Source organism: Panulirus ornatus, chromosome 30 (genome assembly GCF_036320965.1).
Source record: "Panulirus ornatus isolate Po-2019 chromosome 30, ASM3632096v1, whole genome shotgun sequence".
In the NCBI taxonomy this organism is placed as follows: Eukaryota; Metazoa; Arthropoda; class Malacostraca; order Decapoda; family Palinuridae; genus Panulirus; species Panulirus ornatus.
In genome coordinates this window covers 17,949,228-17,969,797 of record NC_092253.1, presented here as the reverse complement: position 1 = coordinate 17,969,797, position 20,570 = coordinate 17,949,228, and the positions used below count along the sequence as shown (strand labels likewise).

The following is a 20,570-nucleotide window of genomic DNA, read 5'->3' as shown; positions in this document are numbered from 1 at the left end:
TACTCCATTACTTGATTTGCAGTGAACTCAGCCAACACAAAAGTAAGTTTAATTTTCTAAGTATTTTTTATTGTTTTTACTTGCAAAGTATGGGTTTTCAGAAAAGAAGAGTGAATGTTGGGGTGAAGAGGGTGGTGAGAGTAAGTGAGCTTGGGAAGGAGACTTGTGTGAGGAGGTACCAGGAGAGACTGAGTACAGAATGGAAAAAGGTGAGAACAATGGAAGTAAGGGGAGTGGGGGAGGAATGGGATGTATTTAGGGAATCAGTGATGGATTGCGCAAAAGATGCTTGTGGCATGAGAAGAGTGGGAGGTGGGTTGATTAGAAAGGGTAGTGAGTGGTGGGATGAAGAAGTAAGAGTATCAGTGAAAGAGAAGAGAGAGGCATTTGGACGATTTTTGCAGGGAAAAAATGCAATTGAGTGGGAGACGTATAAAAGAAAGAGACAGGAGGTCAAGAGAAAAGTGCAAGAGGTGAAAAAAAGGGCAAATGAGAGTTGGGGTGAGAGAGTATCATTAAATTTTAGGGAGAATAAAAAGATGTTCTGGAAGGAGGTAAATAAAGTGCGTAAGACAAGGGAGCAAATGGGAACTTCAGTGAAGGGCGCAAATGGGGAGGTGATAACAAGTAGTGGTGATGTGAGAAGGAGATGGAGTGAGTATTTTGAAGGTTTGTTGAATGTGTTTGATGATAGAGTGGCAGATATAGGGTGTTTTGGTCGAGGTGGTGTGCAAAGTGAGAGGGTTAGGGAAAATGATTTGGTAAACAGAGAAGAGGTAGTAAAAGCTTTGCGGAAGATGAAAGCCGGCAAGGCAGCAGGTTTGGATGGTATTGCAGTGGAATTTATTAAAAAAGGGGATGACTGTATTGTTGACTGGTTGGTAAGGTTATTCAATGTATGTATGACTCATGGTGAGGTGCCTGAGGATTGGCGGAATGCGTGCATAGTGCCATTGTACAAAGGCAAAGGGGATAAGAGTGAGTGCTCAAATTACAGAGGTATAAGTTTGTTGAGTATTCCTGGTAAATTATATGGGAGGGTATTGATTGAGAGGGTGAAGGCATGTGCAGAGCATCAGATTGGGGAAGAGCAGTGTGGTTTCAGAAGTGGTAGAGGATGTGTGGATCAGGTGTTTGCTTTGAAGAATGTATGTGAGAAATACTTAGAAAAGCAAATGGATTTGTATGTAGCATTTATGGATCTGGAGAAGGCATATGATAGACTTGATAGAGATGCTCTGTGGAAGGTATTAAGAATATATGGTGTGGGAGGAAAGTTGTTAGAAGCAGTGAAAAGTTTTTATCGAAGATGTAAGGCATGTGTACGTGTAGGAAGAGAGGAAATTGATTGGTTCTCAGTGAATGTAGGTTTGCGGCAGGGGTGTTTGATGTCTCCATGGTTGTTTAATTTGTTTATGGATGGGGTTGTTAGGGAGGTGAATGCAAGAGTTTTGGAAAGAGGGGCAAGTATGAAGTCTGTTGGGGATGAGAGAGCTTGGGAAGTGAGTCAGTTGTTGTTCGCTGATGATACAGCGCTGGTGGCTGATTCATGTGAGAAACTGCAGAAGCTGGTGACTGAGTTTGGTAAAGTGTGTGAAAGAAGAAAGTTAAGAGTAAATGTGAATAAGAGCAAGGTTATTAGGTACAGTAGGGTTGAGGGTCAAGTCAATTGGGAGGTGTGTTTGAATGGAGAAAAACTGGAGGAAGTGAAGTGTTTTAGATATCTGGGAGTGGATCTGGCAGCGGATGGAACCATGGAAGCGGAAGTGGATCATAGGGTGGGGGAGGGGGCGAAAATTCTGGGAGCCTTGAAGAATGTGTGGAAGTTGAGAACATTATCTCGGAAAGCAAAAATGGGTATGTTTGAAGGAATAGTGGTTCCAGCAATGTTGTATGGTTGCGAGGCGTGGGCTATGGATAGAGTTGTGCGCAGGAGGATGGATGTGCTGGAAATGAGATGTTTGAGGACAATGTGTGGTGTGAGGTGGTTTGATCGAGTAAGTAACCTAAGGGTAAGAGAGATGTGTGGAAATAAAAAGAGCGTGGTTGAGAGATCAGAAGAGGGTGTTTTGAAATGGTTTGGGCACATGGAGAGAATGAGTGAGGAAAGATTGACCAAGAGGATATATGTGTCGGAGGTGGAGGGAACGAGGAGAAGAACGAGACCAAATTGGAGGTGGAAAGATGGAGTGAAAAAGATTTTGTGTGATCGGGGCCTGAACATGCAGGAGGGTAAGGAATAGAGTGAATTGGAGCGATGTGGTATACCGGGGTTGACGTGCTGTCAGTGGATTGAATCAAGGCATGTGAAGCGTCTGGGGTAAACCATGGAAAGCTGTGTAGGTATGTATATTTGCGTGTGTGGACGTATGTATATACATGTGTATGGGGGTGGGTTGGGCCATTTCTTTTGTCTGTTTCCTTGCGCTACCTCGCAAACGCGGGAGACAGTGACAAAGCAAAAAAAAAAAAAAAAAAAAAAAAACGCAAAGTTACCATTTCATAAGGAAAAACTTTTTTTTTTTTTTAGATTTGGATGAAAACGAGAGGAAATAATGCAGTTAACAGCTTAAGTGTGTGGATGAAGTGTATGGCATGTGGATGATGGGTTAAGGAAGTTAGATTGCTAGTGAAAGAGAAAAGGGAGGTGTGTGGAGGTTATCTGGAAAGGTGTGGAAAAGATTTAAAGGAATACATGATAAACTGACAGGATTTCAAGAGAAAGGTACAAAAACTGAAGAAGATAGCAAATGAGAGGTGGGGTTAGTGAGCATTGATGACCATGAGAGAGAGAAAGAAAATACTTTTGAGAGAGGTGTATATGGTGAGGCAAACAAGAGAAGAAATGAGGATACAGGTTAGGAGAGTGTTGAATGTGGTAGGTAGGTAGTAGTTTGTAGGCAGCCACTGACCAGGGAGGTATATCACTTGTACTACCTACATGGGTACTGAGATGATTAGTGATGGCTGTGTAAAGAGCTAGCAATTCAGTGGTTGTCAAATTACACTCCTCTGACCTAGGTAGTTGTCTTTTCTTTCTGCCTTATCAACACATGGAGTGCTTGCAATCTGTCCACAAACACAATCTCCCCATGTCACACAGAATGCTTGACAACACAACCCATACAACTCATTCTTTTAATCCTAGATTTTCCTGCAGTGTGCACTATGTTTTGGCCCTGCCTTTAGGCAAATTGATAGGGGTAATATATAGTAGTAGTATATAGGAACATTAGGCAGAGGCATTAGATAGAAACATTCACTAGAGGTAGTAGGTAAGAACTTTAGGTAAGAGTCCTTAGGAAGAAGTAGTGGCTTGAAACATTAGGCAGGAACCTTAGATAGTAGTACCTGGTAGGAACATTAGGTAGGAGCCTCTGAAAACATTGCGCTAGTGTTGCCCCTTGCCTGTCAAGAGTGAGGCACTAAAGGCTAAAAAGCAGCACTGGAGTTCAGCTATGAAGACTCATTTGCCATGGCCACCTCCTTGAAGGAATTCCCAGAGGGAAGGGGCATCAGAGATATAAATAGATAGTGTTTCTTTGAAGATTTTGTGTGAGATATACTTAAAGAAAGAATATGATGAATCCTGTATTTTCAGTCAATGCATAAGGGAAAAGTGCATGATAAGTTTGGCATAGATACCTTGTGGGATGCACTACAAATATATAAGGTGACCAGAAAGTTACAAATGGCAGAGAAGTCTTTGCTAGTAAAGTAATGCACGTGTGCAGGCTGGAGGGTTGCAGGCTGAGTAATGTATGTGTGTAAGTTGGAAGGGTTCCCAGCTAAGATGGGTTTGCTACATGGATATGCAATATCACCAAGGCTATTTAACATTGATGGATAGATGACTGATATAAGCATTATCTAATAATCTTACTATGGCATACAGTCAATGCAAATGTGATAAAAGCTTTCTTAGTGCACAAGAATTCCATATTTAAGCCTGTGGTTGAATTTCATGGTTTGAAATGCATGTCGACATTTCTTTTGCATTTTCAGCCGGTGACATTTGAAAAATATTTTCAATGGCCATCAAGCAAGGAAATACAAAAGTGTTTATGTGTAGATACCTCTGTAGTTAGAGCACTCATCCGTATACCTAATGTCTTTATATTGTGGCATTATACATGCATTCTGCCAACCTCAGGCACCTCACCATGATCCATATATGCACTGAAAATCATCACCAAACACAGAACAACAAACACCCATTTTCTTAAAAAGTTCAGCTGCAATACCATCCACTCCAGCCATGTTGCCACATTTCATCTTAGGCAACAAGGATTTCACAACCTCTCTCCATAACTCTCACTTTACATATCACCCTGGCCAAAACACCCTACATTTGCCACTTTGTCATCAAACACATTTAGTAGCTCTTCAGAATACACACTCCCTCTCCTGACTTTATCGCTTCCTGTTACCATTTCTCCTTTTGCCTCCACCAATAGTCTTATTTGTTCTCTTGTTTTTCGTACTTTACCTCCTTCCAAAAATCTTTACCGATACGCACTCACCCCAACTCTCCTTTGCCCTCTTTCTCAACCCCTATACCTTCCTTTTGACCTTTGGCAGCTTTCTCGTAAACATCTCCCATGGCTGATATTGGTGAAGTCATGGCTTGTACCGGTTAAAGCCATGGCTGGTATTGGTGAAGCCATGCCTGGTACAAGTGAAGCCATGGCTCGTCCTGGTTGAAACCATGGTTGATACTGGTGAAGCCATGGCTCGTCCTGGTTGAAACCATGGTTGATACTGGTGAAGCCATGGCTCGCACTGGGGAAGTCATGACTAGTACTGTTGATACCATAGCTATACCAAGAAATTTAGGCAGCAACAGACCAATGGGTCCGTTCGATGCTGTTTGTGATGTAATTTATAGCTCAGTGTTGTGAGAGCAGAAATGTGTACACATTAGAAACAAAAAAATATGTTTTCATGTAGCTCAGGAGGCGCAAATCCTGTTAGTCGTGGATTTAAAACGAAATGTTTATCAAGTCCATTCCTCAAAAAAACTTTAGTACATCTTTCAACCACTCTAATTGGTAAATCATTCCATATGTTATCAATATATCTTTAGTACAACTTTCAACCACTCTAATTGGTAAATCATTCGATATGTTATCAATATATCTTTAGTACAACTTTTAACCACTCTTAATTGGTAAATCATTCCATATGTTATCAATATATCTTTAGTACAACTTTTAACCACTCTTAATTGGTAATTCATTCCATATGTTATCAATATATCTTTAGTACAACTTTTAACCACTCCTAATTGGTAATTCATTTCATGTTATCAATACATCTCTAGTACAACTTTTAACCACTCTTAATTGGTAAATCATTCCATATGTTATCAATATATCTTTAGTACAACTTTTAACCACTCCTAATTGGTAATTCATTCCATGTTATCAATACATCTTTAGTACAACTTTTAACCACTCTTAATTGGTAAATCATTCCATATGTTATCAATATATCTTTAGTACAACTTTTAACCACTCCTAATTGGTAATTCATTCCATGTTATCAATATATCTTTAGTACAACTTTTAACCACTCTTAATTGGTAAATCATTCCATATGTTATCAATATATCTTTAGTACAACTTTTAACCATTCTTAATTGGTAAATCATTCCATATGTTATCAATATATCTTTAGTACAACTTTTAACCATTCTTAATTGGTAAATCATTCCATATGTTATCAATATATCTTTAGTACAACTTTTAACCATTCTTAATTGGTAAATCATTCCATATGTTATCAATATATCTTTAGTACAACTTTTAACCATTCTTAATTGGTAAATCATTCCATATGTTATCAATATATCTTTAGTACAACTTTTAACCATTCTTAATTGGTAAATCATTCCATATGTTATCAATATATCTTTAGTACAACTTTTAACCATTCTTAATTGGTAAATCATTCCATATGTTATCAATCCAGTCGAAGTAAAGGTATATGTCTTGAACTCGGGGAGTGGGGGGGGGGGGTACGTTTGACCAATATTACTACGAATGCAATATGATGAATCTCTTTATGTAAATCGTTAGATCGAGATTATCGATGCCTTAAATAATTTTGAATGCCTTTATCAGATCATCCTCTAACCTTTTCTAAAGATATTTAAGTCGTGAAGTCTACTCTCACAACAATTATTTCTCAGGCCTGGAATAATCTTAATAGCTCGTCTTTCTACTTTTCACTATGTCTCCTCAAGCAGGGTGACCCTAATACAATATTCAAGATGGGGACACACAAGTCACAGAAGAAGGGTAATTTCCTTCTTTTGGAAAAAAAAAAAAAAATAGAGGGGAGGATTTCCAGCCCCCGCTCCCTTCCCTTTTAGTCGCCTTCTACGACACGCAGGGAATACGTGGGAAGTATTCTTTCTCCCCTATCCCCAGGGATATATATATATATATATATATATATATATATATATATATATATATATATATATATATATATTTTTTTTGCTTTGTCGCTGTCTCCCGCGTTTGCGAGATAGCGCAAGGAAACAGACAAAAGAAATGGCCCAACCCACCCCCATACACATTTATATACATACGTCCACACAAGCAAATATACATACCTACACAGCTTTCCATGGTTTACCCCAGACGCTTCACATGCCCTGATTCAATCCACTGACAGCACGTCAACCCCGGTATACCACATCGCTCCAATTCACTCTATTCCTTGCCCTCCTTTCACCCTCCTGCATGTTCAGGCCCCGATCACACAAAATCTTTTTCACTCCATCTTTCCACCTCCAATTTGGTCTCCCTCTTCTCCTCGTTCCCTCCACCTCCGACACATATATCCTCTTGGTCAATCTTTCCTCACTCATTCTCTCCATGTGCCCAAACCATTTCAAAACACCCTCTTCTGCTCTCTCAACCACGCTCTTTTTATTTCCACACATCTCTCTTACCCTTACGTTACTTACTCGATCAAACCACCTCACACCACACATTGTCCTCAAACATCTCATTTCCAGCACATCCATCCTCCTGCGCACCACTCTATCCATAGCCCACGCCTCGCAATCATACAACATTGTTGGAACCACTATTCCTTCAAACATACCCATTTTTGCTTTCCGAGATAATGTTCTCGACTTCCACACATTCTTCAAGGCTCCCAGAATTTTCGCCCCCTCCCCCACCCTATGATCCACTTCCGCTTCCATGGTTCCATCCGCTGCCAGATCCACTCCCAGATATCTAAAACACTTCACTTCCTCCAGATTTTCTCCATTCAAACTCACCTCCCAATTGACTTGACCCTCAACCCTACTGTACCTAATATCCTTGCTCTTATTCACATTTACTCTTAACTTTCTTCTTTCACACACTTTACCAAACTCAGTCACCAGCTTCTGCAGTTTCTCACATGAATCAGCCACCAGCGCTGTATCATCAGCGAACAACAACTGACTCACTTCCCAAGCTCTCTCATCCCCAACAGACTTCATACTTACCCCTCTTTCCAAAACTCTTGCATTCACCTCCCTACCAACCCCATCCATAAACAAATTAAACAACCATGGAGACATCACACACCCCTGCCGCAAACCTACATTCACTGAGAACCAATCACTTTCCTCTCTTCCTACACGTACACATGCCTTACATCTTCGATAAAAACTTTTCACTGCTTCTAACAACTTGCCTCCCACACCATATATTCTTAATACCTTCCACAGAGCATCTCTATCAACTCTATCATATGCCTTCTCCAGATCCATAAATGCTACATACAAATCCATTTGCTTTTCTAAGTATTTCTCACATACATTCTTCAAAGCAAACACCTGATCCACACATCCTCTACCACTTATGAAACCACACTGCTCTTCCCCAATCTGATGCTCTGTACATGCCTTCACCCTCTCAATCAATACTCTCCTATATAATTTACCAGGAATACTCAACAAACTTATACCTCTGTAATTTGAGTACTCACTCTTATTCCCTTTGCCTTTGTACAATGGCACTATGCACGCATTCCGCCAATCCTCAGGCACCTCACCATGAGTCATACATACATTAAATAACCTTACCAACCAGTCAACAATACAGTCACCCCCTTTTTTTAATAAATTCCACTGCAATACCATCCAAACCTGCTGCCTTGCCGGCTTTCATCTTCCGCAAAGCTTTTACTACCTCTTCTCTGTTTACCAAATCATTTTCCCTAACCCTCCCACTTTGCACACCACCTCGACCAAAACACCCTATATCTGCCACTCTATCATCAAACACATTCAACAAACCTTCAAAATACTCACTCCATCTCCTTCTCACATCACCACTACTTGTTATCACCTCCCCATTTGCGCCCTTCACTGAAATTCCCATTGCTCCCTTGTCTTACGCACTTTATTTACCTCCTTCCAGAACATCTTTTTATTCTCCCTAAAATTTAATGATACTCTCTCACCCTAACTCTCATTTGCCTTTTTTTTTCACCTCTTGCAACTTTCTCTTGACCTCCTGTCTCTTTCTTTTATACATCTCCCACTCAATTGCATTTTTTCCCTGCAAAAATCGTCCAAATGCCTCTCTCTTCTCTTTCACTAATACTCTTACTTCTTCATCCCACCACTCACTACCCTTTCTAATCAACCCATCTCCCACTCTTCTCATGCCACAAGCATCTTTTGCGCAATCCATCACTGATTCCCTAAATACATCCCATTCCTCCCCCACTCCCCTTACTTCCATTGTTCTCACCTTTTTCCATTCTGTACTCAGTCTCTCCTGGTACTTCCTCACACAAGTCTCCTTCCCAAGCTCACTTACTCTCACCACCCTCTTCACCCCAACATTCACTCTTCTTTTCTGAAAACCCATACAAATCTTCACCTTAGCCTCCACAAGATAATGATCAGACATCCCTCCAGTTGCACCTCTCAGCACATTAACATCCAAAAGTCTCTCTTTCGCGCGCCTGTCAATTAACACGTAATCCAATACCGCTCTCTGGCCATCTCTCTGGCCATATATATATATATATATATATATATATATATATATATATATATATATATATATATATATATATATGTGTGTGTGTGTGTGTGTCGTAAAGTTTTCATCTCTTAGCATATTGAACTAATTTGAGACATGAACAGTATCTTCAATTGTAAACACAGATGCGAAAAAAATAATTAAATTTTTTTCATGTATTCGTTGTACTGAACCAAATCATTTATTAATCTTTTCTTTTGACGATAATATGCCGGACATTTTTGTTGCGGGGAGCAAAGGAAATGTACATTCCGTGTTGAAATAAGGTGATAAAGAAGATTTTTGTGGAAAGTCGTTGCCAAAATCAAATTTCTTCAGGCTTTAAGGTTATAAAGTTGAAACAAGAATTGTGTAAATATATAGCCAGCTTCCTGGAGAACAAGTAGAAAAAGTTATGTAACAAAAGAAATAATAGATATCGCAGTCTTAAAGTATCTTACCATCGTCGAAAAATGAACTCCAACATTACATCATTTGTTTTTCAAAAATCTGTATAGAACAAGTAATTATTAAAGAAATTTTGGCGTTTACCAATGATATATACTGTTATGTACTTATGAATATTGAAAATGTTTTTGGCTGGTACTCTCTTGGCGGGAAATATTACATGAAAACATTACGTCAGTGGAGTTGCCAACTTAGCTCTTTTGATCCTAGATCTAGCGTTTTATACAGATTTAGCGCCTAAATTTAGTTTTTAGCGCCTTAGCTCGTTTTTCGGCGCCTTTCAGCGCCAGTGTTATTTCAGTATATAAAGACACTCAAACAATTGAAATAGGGTAATGTGATTTAGGACGTTTAATTGAAACCTATTAGAATAACAAGAAAAACAATGCAAATATTGCACGTAATTCATTTTCATCGAAATGAACCTGTTCGAAATTTTTTGAATAGGTTCAGTTCGGTTGTATTCTTACACGCATTGAGTTCCACTGGAGGAAACTACCTCATGCATTGTGGAAACAGAACACTGGCACCCTCGCACTCTGGGCAGAAATAGCCTCGTCCAGTGATGCAACTGGAGAAAATTCCTTCAGTGACCTTTATGAGTTGCCTTTGACTATGCCTTTATGAGTTGCCTTTGACTATGCTTTTATGAGTTGCCTTTGACTATGCCTTTATGAGTTGCCTTTGACTATGCCTTTATGAGTTGCCTTTGACTATGCTGACATTGCCTCACTCCAACGTTGATGTAGAGCGTATCTTTAGTCATATGAACATCCTGAAGTCAGAGCTTCGAATAAACTATCGAAGCTTAAATGCAATACTATCAAGTATAGACTAAGAAGAATGGAAATTGCTGGTGTTATGAACTGCCTAAGGAAGTACTGAAAAACACTGGGTCATTGAAAGAATATGAGTCACCGCAACCAAAACCCTCGCATAGACCACCAAAACCCCAGGACACCGAGGACGAAGAGATTGCGGATTGGGAATAAGCAGACCTGGAATAATGGGGACTCAGGCCTGCCTAGCATGGGCCAATAGGCCTCATGCAGTGTCCTCACTTCTTATGTTTTAGTGTTAAAGCAGTCAGTCGTACCTGTTATCAATAATTTGGCACGGCAAAGAGCAGAAATAATTGGAAGAGCACTTTGTGCTGTCATTTCAGTAAGTTTAGCGCTATTTAGCGTTTTTCAGGGGTGAATCTAGCGCCATCCCGCCATCTGAAATTTTCAGTTGGCAACTCTGCTGAGTTGCTTAAGTGTTTGTTTACTTCAATACTCAATAACCACATGGTAACATTAACGTACTATAATGTTACTTTGTTATCCATTAATCTACTAACTTGTTATGTTTGGTAAAATGGGTGGCAATTGTGCACATTATCTTTGCGTTATTATTAGCTTTCGGAAATGGCTGAGGTTTTGAGTGCTTTATATAGTCTGATGTGATTACAGAAATACCTTCCAAGGACTGATATTTCATATCTTTTGCACAGTTGACACTAGATAAAGCGTTAGTTATTTATATTAGGGAAACTGTGGATCTGTTTTATGAATATGTAGGTAATACACATCAAAAATCACCTATGAAGTTCTGTTTACCCTCCGGATCTGTCAACTTTTATGTTCAAAGTATATCAATTGTGTTTAGGAATTGCACCACCAGCATGGTCCACCAGCATAGTGAAAACAAAACGACATAGTACAACTCTCATGGGGAGATGAATATAATGGTAATTTCTCATTTCGGCAACCAGGTTAGGTTAGGTGAGGAGTTTATGAATTATCTTGATTATTGCAATTGTTTTACCTATTTTTTTATTAACCCCAAATGTTCCCTGATCTACACAACCAATTGTCACTTTATTTGGTATTATTTAGTAAGAGCGAATGTTCCAAATCATCCTCCACAATTTATTCTCTTCTTTAAACACTAGTATTGAAGAACACAACTGGTTAATGTTCAAAACCTGTAGCAAGGCAGAATTAGAATAAGACTCATAGCAGCTGGATTAATTTCAAAAACAGATCATTACATATGTAGTGTCCCCTAACCCCTGGTATCTGCAGGTTCCCTTTTGACTTTACTGCCAACGAGAGAGGGGGCTCATGCCGTAGTAGTCTTTTTCTATTTGTTATACCAGCATTCATAGTTTCTCCAAGAACCTCTCCTCTGTTGAACACCATCTCTCAAGTACCTCTCTTAACATCTTACTTCTCTCAGAGACCCAATTGTCTAATGATCTCACTAGCCCCTTTCTCGGAACCAACTACGATCTCCACTCACAATTCTGATTCAAAGGTGGCATTTGTTTATATTTCAACACTAACACACCTGTTGCACTCTTTGAGAACCTTGAGTCCCATACTTTGGTGTTATTTGGCTCAGTCTGTCTCTCAACTATCATGCTTTTTTTCTGTTTCACCCAGTGCTCTCCCATTACTACAAATTTCATGTCTTCAGGTATCTAAACTCTTGTTATGAGGCTGTGACATCCTCTCATCTGTAAGCTGAAATCTTCTACCTAGGGATTTCAATGTGCATCAGAGAGAATGGTTGAATTTATGTCATATAGGTGGGGGAGGATTGAAGCCCTCATGTTCTCCATTATCTGTGATCCAGAGCAATTATCACCCACCCCACCCATGTTCCTCACCACAGTGACCAATTTTCTGATATTCTGATTCTGTTTTTCACCTTTAATCATTTACACAGTAGTAACACAGTCTTGCCTCATTTGACTACACTTTCATAACAGCATTTATTGCAACACCGTCTTCCCTTCCAGCAGCCCCTTCTAAATGTAAATGTTGGCATCTCAGCAAAGCTGAATGGAATAACAAAATTTTTTTCTTTTTTTACTTTCAATGAGTAAATTACTGTCTCTTATGGGGTAATGCCTCCGTATCTGCCATGTATATAGCTGAGGCTATTGTTGCAGGATTGGAAGCATTCATCCCCTATTACTCCAAGACTACCCATTCTTCCAGTCCTTGGTTTAACTGTTCTTAATTTGAAACCATTCAGGCAAGGGATCAGGCATATTGGGATTAGGATACCTCCTGGTTTTGCTTTTCATTCAGCATTTATAACTGCCCATAATCATTGCAAATACATTATCCATGAGGCAAAGCATTACTTTATGTAAAGGAGTTTAATAACTTCTCTCTGTCCACCAACAGGTCTTTCTGGTCTTTAGCTAAGGGCTTCCTCTCCATCTGCCAATAGGTCTTTCTGAACTTTAGCTAAGGGCATCGCTAACAACTTTTATCGTTCCACCTTTCCTTCCCTTTTCCATTCTGATGGTTTTATAGCTGCCTCTTCCATAGACAAAGCATCTCTCTTTGATTATTGTTTTTAACTACAATGATGACTTCAACATTCGTTCCACCTTTCCTTCACTTTTCCATTCTGATGGTATTGTAGCTGTCTCTTCCATAGACAAAGCAACTCTCATTGATTATTGTTTTTAACTAAATTGATGACTTCAACATTCCTTCACTCCCTGATGCTCCTCTAATCCTATGCCCCTCCCTATGATCTCCTATCAAACTGTCCAAAAAGCATTTCCCTCTCTCAGGGCATAAGCTAGGTTTATGGTTCTGGTAGTATTAATCCCCATGTACTGAAAGTGTGTACCTCTGAACTTTCACTTGTGCTTACTCATCTTTTCCATTTCTGTTTAAAAAGTAGGACTTTTCCTTTTTCTTGGAAGCATCTAGTACAACCCATTCCTAAAAAGTGTGAGTGTTCTAACCCCTCTAACTATCATCCTGTTGCTTTGACTTCTCCCATTTCCAAAGTTGGTGAATCCCTCCTCAACTCCCATATCCTCAGACATCTTGAGTCTCACAACTTTGTCTGATCATCAGTATGGTTTCTTTAAGGCAAGATCTGTTGGTGATATTCTTTCATATCTCATTACTGTGTGGCCGTCATTCCGGGAAGATTTTGGGGAGTCCTTTATGGTTGCCTTGATATATCCAAAGCTTTTGACAGGGTATGGCATCGGGGTCTCATCTCTAAGCTCCACTCTTTTGGCTTCCCTTCCTTACTTTGCTCACTCATATCTAGCTTACTCTCTGATCAGTCTATCTCCATGGTTGCTGATAGATCAGCCTCTCCCCCTTTCTCCTTCATCACTGGTGTTCCTAAAGGTTCTGTCCTGTCCCCTGCACTTTTTCTCCTTTTTGTTAATGATTTCCTCTCTTTTGCAAATAACCAAGTGCCATCATACGCTGATACTCAAGATCTCATTCCTCCACATCCTTCAGTTTCGCCCCTCCTTCTCACACTTGATCTATGTCTAGCATCGACATAGTTTCCTCAGTAAACCCAGACTTGGACAGGATATCTCAGTGCAGTAGATGAAATCTGGTTGAGTTTAATATTCCAAGACAGTTTCTACCCATCTCTTGATCAGAAATTCCTCACAACTCTCTTCTCTCCTATGATGGTTCTGTAATTCCACCTCTTAACTCATTGAACATTATTGGTATTGTTGTCACATTCTCTCTGTCTTGGAAACCCCACAGTATGGAAATACCTAAGTCTGCCTTTTAAGAAACTGTGAGTTCTATTTAGATATTGAAATTTCTTTTCTTCTGAACGGTTGCTTCATTTATGCAGAGGATTCATTTGTCCATGTATAGAGTACTGATCTCACATTTGGGGTGGTTTAGCTCTCCAATCTTACTTGAGTCAAAAGTGGTCCAATTTATCAACTCTCTCAGGCAAACTTCAAAATTTAACCCACTTACCCTGCGACACAATGTTGGTTCACTCTCCCTCTTCTATAGTTATTACTCAGGTTTTTGCTCTTGAGAGCTAACTGTTTGTGTGCCTCAACTACTTGCTAAACCATGTAATACTTGTCAAGCTTCTGCATCACATGATTACTATGTGGCCTTTGGCAACTTAATGGTTGGCCATTTTGATAACTGTTTTTTCCTTATACCTCAAAGCTTTGGAACTCTATACCCTCTCATGTCTTTCCCAATAACTACGACTGGCACTTAAAAAAAAAGTTTATTCTTTTCCTTAGAATTTTTGATACTTTCCCCTGTCTTTTTTTTTTCCCCTTTCATTAACTTCTCTATATTGCAATTATGTGGATGTGGACTTTTGTCCGTGACTGGAACCTTCAGTGTAGAAGAGAAAAACTTCTTATTTACATGAAATGGGAAGACTTCTACATTTGTAGGGCCCCATCTGTTGAACATTATACACCAGCTCAGGCTTCTTAAACCTTCATAAACTGCAAGCATTTACAGTATCCTTGCTTGCTCTATTCCAAGTATCTGTTTGATATTGTATACTCTTTACATTCTTTCCAATAAGCCCTGCTCATCTTTGCTTGGCATCTGTTTTTTTTTTTGCTGCTACAACTCATGAGAAACTGTTGGTAATTTATCTGGAGAATGTTTGTGTTTTAGCTTTAGGATCTTTATTTTGATTTTATTGAACTGTTTTTGGTGTATAAATAAAAGAATTAAGAGACTAAGTTTTTGACTGTCTCAATTATTTCTTAACCTGATATCGAATAGGGTTGTAAGGGAGAGTAGAAATGTGGGGTTAGATAATAATGATGTACAATATGAATAGATATAGAAAGAAAAAGATAACCTGTCTGTCTGAACCCTACAGATGACGTGTGGGGTCAACTGATGGATAACTTTCCTTGTACTTTGAGAGGTTAACAGTTATTTCAGATGTTTATTAATATGTTCTTATCTAACCCTGCCCTGGACAGATCCCCTGATGCAGTATTTGATTTCTCTGTATTTATAGACATCTGACTCCCCCAGCATAGTTGCAATACTTGGATTCAGTTGTGTTTACCTTTTGACCATTACAGTGCATTGTACCATCCTAGAAGGGTCTCTTTTTTAACATAGGTAAGTTATCATGTTTTTTACTTCATTTGGTTTATAGATTCATTTACAAACTAGTTAAAGCTCTGTCAATGGGATGGTTGTTCGCAAATGTCCTCAAGCAGAGGACAAGGTTATTCACAGGTTATGTTGGGATGCCATATGCATCCCTTCAAGTTCTAGGGCATAGATTCTGATGAAAGTGGTGCCAATTGACTCTTTAACAGTTTTAATGCTAAGTATAGAGTGGTTTTATCCCAAAGTTTCCTTCTGACTCACAGCCCTGCCCACTTTGTGGGACTGCATTGTGGAAATAGGATATGCTACAGGGAAAAACCCACATTTTATATCAAAACCACAGAATGTAAGGAATTCATTGGCACAATTTTCATCAAAATCTGTTGTATAGAACATATGCATCTCCATTTTTGATATATTACTTTTTTTTTTATAGAAATCAATATTTGAATGAGATGGAAAACTAAGAAATGATAAGAGACAGGGTAAACAGGAGAAACATTTCATTTTTATTCAAGAAAGTATAGATGTGAATGAACTTGTTAGTAATAGATGGAATGTTTTAAATAGGATTTGCTTAATTTTTGAATAGTGTTTTTAGTGACGTATGAGTTCATGAAGCAGAGTTGAATGTAATAGGTACCCTCATATATTAACTGAGTGATAGATTTTATGATTTTTGCTAAACTTTTATGTAAATACTTCTTGAAAAAAATCAACATGCAAAAAGGTTATGGGTACAGAAGTATATACTGTTTTGGATACGTAAATGTTATCATCTAAACAACCTCAAGTGTCGGCATATGTCTTCAAAGTATGGTACTTTATGTATTCCTTTTTTCTTATTTTGAAGACATATCCCTGGGGATAGGGGAGAAAGAATACTTTCCACGTATTCCCTGTGTGTCATAGAAGACGACTAAAGGGGGCGGGAGTGGGGGCTAGCAACCCTCCCCTCCTTGTATCAAACTTTCTAAAAGGGGAAACAGAAGAAGGAGTCATACGGGGAGTGCTCATCCTCCTCAAAGGCTCAGATTGGGGTGTCTAAATGTGTGCATATAACCAAGATGAGAAAAAAGGAGAGATTGGTAGTATGTGTGAGGAGAGGAACCTGGATTTTTGGCTTTGAGTGAAACAAATCTCAAGGGTAAAGGGGAAGAGTGGTTTGGGAATGTCTTTGGAGTAAAGTCAGGGGTTGGTAAGGACAAGAGCAAAGTAAGGAGTAGCACTACTCTTGAAGCAGGAGTTGTGGGAGTATGTGATAAAGTGTAAGAAAGAAAACTCTGGATTGATATAGGTAAAACTGAAAGTGGATGGAGAGAGATGGGTGATTATTGGTGCCTATGCACCTGGTCATGAGGAGAAAGATAATGAGAGGCAAGTGTTTTGGTAGCAGTTGAGTGAGTGTGTTAGCAGCTTTGATGCACGTGACCGGGTTATAGTGATGGGTGATTTGAATGCAAAGGTGAGTAATGTGGCAGTTGAGGATATAATTGGTATACGTGGGGTGTTCAGTGTTGTAAATGGAAATGAAGAGCTTGTAGATTTGTGTGCCGGAAAAGGACTGGTTCAAAAAGAGAGATATACGTAAGTATGCATATGTAAGTAGGAGTGATGGCCAGAGAGCGTTATTGGGTTACGTGTTAATTGATAGGCGTGTGAAAGAGACTTTTGGGTGTTAATATGCTTAAGGGTAGCTGGAGGGATGTCTGATCATTATCTTGTGGAGGCGAAGGTGAAGATTTATAGGGGTTTTCAGAAAAGGAGAGAGAATGTTAGGGTGAAGAGAGTGGTGAGAGTAATTGAGCTTGGAAAGGAGATTTGTGTGTGGAAGTACCAGGAGAGATTACAGAATGGGAAAAGGTGAGAGCAAATGATGTAAGGGGAGTGGGGGAGGAATGGGATGTATTTAAGGAAGCAGTTATGGCTTGCGGAAAAGATGCTTGTGGCATGAGAAAGGTGGGAGATGGGCAGATTAGAAAGGGTAGTGAATGGTGGGATGAAGAAGCAAGATTGTTAGTGAAAGAGAAGAGAGAGGCGTTTGGACAATTTTTTAAGGGAAGTAGTGCAGATGACTGGGAGATGTTAAAAAGAAAGCTGCAGGAGGTCAAGAGAAAGTTGCAAGAGGTGAAAAAGAGGGCAAATGAGAGTTGGGGTGAGAGAGTATCATTAAATTTTAGGGAGAATAAAAAGATGTTTTGGAAGGAGGTAAATAAAGTGCGTTAGACAGGAGAACAAATGGGAACATCGGTAAAGGGGGCTGATGGGGAGGTAATAACAAGTAGTGGTGAAGTGAAAAGGAGATGGATTGAGCATTGTGAAGGTTTGTTGAATGTGTTTGATGATAGAGTTGCAGACTTAGGGTGTTTTGGTCAAGATGGTGTGCGAAGTGAGAGGGTTAGGGAGAATGGTTTGGTAAACAGAGAAGAGGTAGTAAAAGCTTTGTGGAAGATGAAAGCTGGCAAGGCGCCGGCGGCTTTGGATGGTATTGCCATGGAATTTATTAAAAGAGGGGGTGACTGTGTTGTTGATTCTTTGGTGAGGATATTGTATGTATGGTTCAAGGTGATGTGCTTGAGGATTGGCAGAATGCATGCATAGTGCCATTGTACAAAGGTAAAGGGGATAAAGGTGAGTGTCCAGATTACAAAGGTATAAGTTTGTTGAGTATTCCTGGCAAGTTATATGGGAGGGTATTGATTTGATTAAGAGGGTAAAGGCATGTACAGAGCATCAGACTGGGGAAGAGCGGTGTGGTTTCAGAAGTGGTAGAGGATGTGTGGATCAGGTGTTTGCTTTGAAGAATGTATTTGAGAAATACTTAGAAAAACAGATGGATTTGTATGTTGCATTTATGGATCTGGGGAAGGCATATGATAGGGTAGATAGAGATGCTTTATGGGAGGTTTTAAGAGTATATGGTGTGGGAGGTAAGTTGCTAGAAGCAGTGAAAGTATTTTACCAAGGATGTAAGGCATGTGTATGAGCAGGAAGAGAGGAAAGTGATTGATTCTCAGTGAATGTCGCTTTGCGACAGGTGTGCGTGATGTCTCCATGGTTGTTTAATTTGTTTATGGATGGGGTGGTTAGGGAAGTGAATGCAAGAGTTTTGTAGATAGGGGCAAGTATGCAGTCTGTTGTGGATGAGAGAGCTTGGGAAGTGAGTGGCTGATTCGGGTGAGAAACTGCAGAAGTTGGTGACTGAGTTTGGTAAAGTGTGTGAAAGAAGAAAGCTGAGAGTAAATGTGAATAAGAGCAAGGTATTAGGTTCAGTAGGGTTTAGGGACAAGTTAATGGGAAGGTAAGTTTGAATGGAGAAAAACTGGAGGAAGTCAAATGTTTTAGATATCTGGTAGTGGATTTAGCAATGAATGGAACCATGGAAGCAGAAGTGAGTCACAGGTTGGGGGAGAGGGGGAAGGTTCTGGGAGCATTGAAGAATGTGTGAAAGCTGAGAATGTTATCTCAGAGAGCAAAAATGGGCATGCTTGAAGGAATAAAGGTTCCAACAATGTTATATGGTTGAGTGGCATGGGCTATAGATAGGTTTGTGGGAAGGTGGTTGGATGTGTTGGAAATGAAATGTTTGAGGACAATATGTGGTGGGAGGTAGTTTGATTAAGTAATGAAAGGGTAAAAGAGATGTGTGGTAATAAGGAGAGTGTAGTTGAGAAAGCAGAAGAGGGTGTATTGAAATGGTTTGGTCACATGGAGAGTATGAGTGAAGAGAGATTGACAAAGAGGATATATGTGTCAGAGGTAGGGAGAATGAGGAGAAGCAGGAGACCAAATTGGAGATGGAAGGATGGAGTGAAAAAGATTTTGAGTGATTGGGACCTGAACATACAGGAGGGTGAAAGGTGTGCAAGGAAAAGAGTGAATTGGAATGATGTTGTATACTGGGGTCGACATGCTGTCATTGGATTGAACCAGGGCATGTGAAGAGTCTGGGTATACCATGGAAAGTTTCGTGGGGTCTGGATGTGGAAAGGGAACTGTGGTTTTAGTGTATTACACATGACAGCTAGAGACTGAGTGTAAATGAATGTGGCTTTAGTTGCCTTTTCCTAGCGTTACCTTGTAGGGTGTGTGTGTGTGTGTGCTACTTCATATGTGGCGGGATGGCAACGTGAATGGATGAAGCAGCAGGTATGAATATGCACATGTGTATATATGTATATGTTTCTGCATGTATATGTATATGTTGAAATGTATATGTATATGTGCGTGTGTGGGTGTTGATGTATGTGGGTGGGTTAGGCCATTCTTTTGTCTGTTTCCTTGTGCTACCTTGCTAACATGGGAGCATCAATTAAGTATGTTGAATAAGATAAATAGATATCTGTAAAGTGCATATTTTAAGGTTACTGTTTCCATTGCTAGTAATATTGATAATGTGATATTTCAGCTATGGTGAAGAATGTATGGAATATGTGGCAGGGTGGCGACAGGATATGAAGAATGTAAGGAATGTGTGATGGGGTGGCAACAACAATGGATGAAGGCAGCAAGTATGAATGTGTACATGTATATATATGTATATGTCTGTGTATGTTTGTATATGTTGAAATGTATAGGTATGTATATGTGTGTGTGTGTAAGCATTTATGTAGATACATGAGTATGTGAGTGGGTTGGGCCTTTCTTTTGTCTGTTTCCTTGTGCTACCTTGCTAATACAGGAGACGGCGATTAAGGATAATAAATAGAATAAATGAATATCTGTAAAGTGCATATTTGAAGGTTACCATTTCCATTGCTAGTAATATTGATAATTTGATATTTCAGCAATGGTGAAGAATGTAAGGAAGGCATCATTACCTGTGGTAGGTAGACTGCACCATTTCACTGAGAATGAGGTAAAAGTCATTCGCGAGAAGCTACTATGTTGGTATGATGCCCACCATCGAGTTTTGCCATGGCGCTCAATCGCTGCCACAGAACCTGACCGCAATAAGAGAGCATATGCAGGTATCGTTACCCAGTTAGTTGTTTTATATATATATATATATCCCTGGGGATAGGGGAGAAAGAATACTTCCCACGCATTCCTCACGTGTCGTAGAAGGCGACTAAAGGGGACGGGAGGGAGGGCTGGAAACCCTCCCCTCCTTGTATTTTAACTTTCTAAAGGGGGAAACAAAAGAAGGAGTCACACGGGAAGTGCT

General features: G+C 39.6%; 1 long non-coding RNA gene across 3 annotated transcripts; it reads left to right on the top strand.

The window, feature by feature from the left end:
• Positions 1-10,713: 10,713 nt before the first annotated feature.
• On the top strand, positions 10,714-20,368 carry LOC139758432 (uncharacterized). 3 transcript variants are annotated; one of them, XR_011714820.1, is made up of 3 exons: positions 10,714-10,804; positions 15,370-15,409; positions 20,191-20,368. It is a non-coding gene; the product is annotated as an uncharacterized lncRNA (long non-coding RNA). The 3 variants fall into 3 exon arrangements; XR_011714822.1 differs by having other exon boundaries at positions 10,727-10,804; positions 15,303-15,409; XR_011714821.1 differs by having other exon boundaries at positions 10,750-10,804; positions 15,265-15,409.
• The last annotated feature ends 202 nt before the right edge of the window (positions 20,369-20,570 follow it).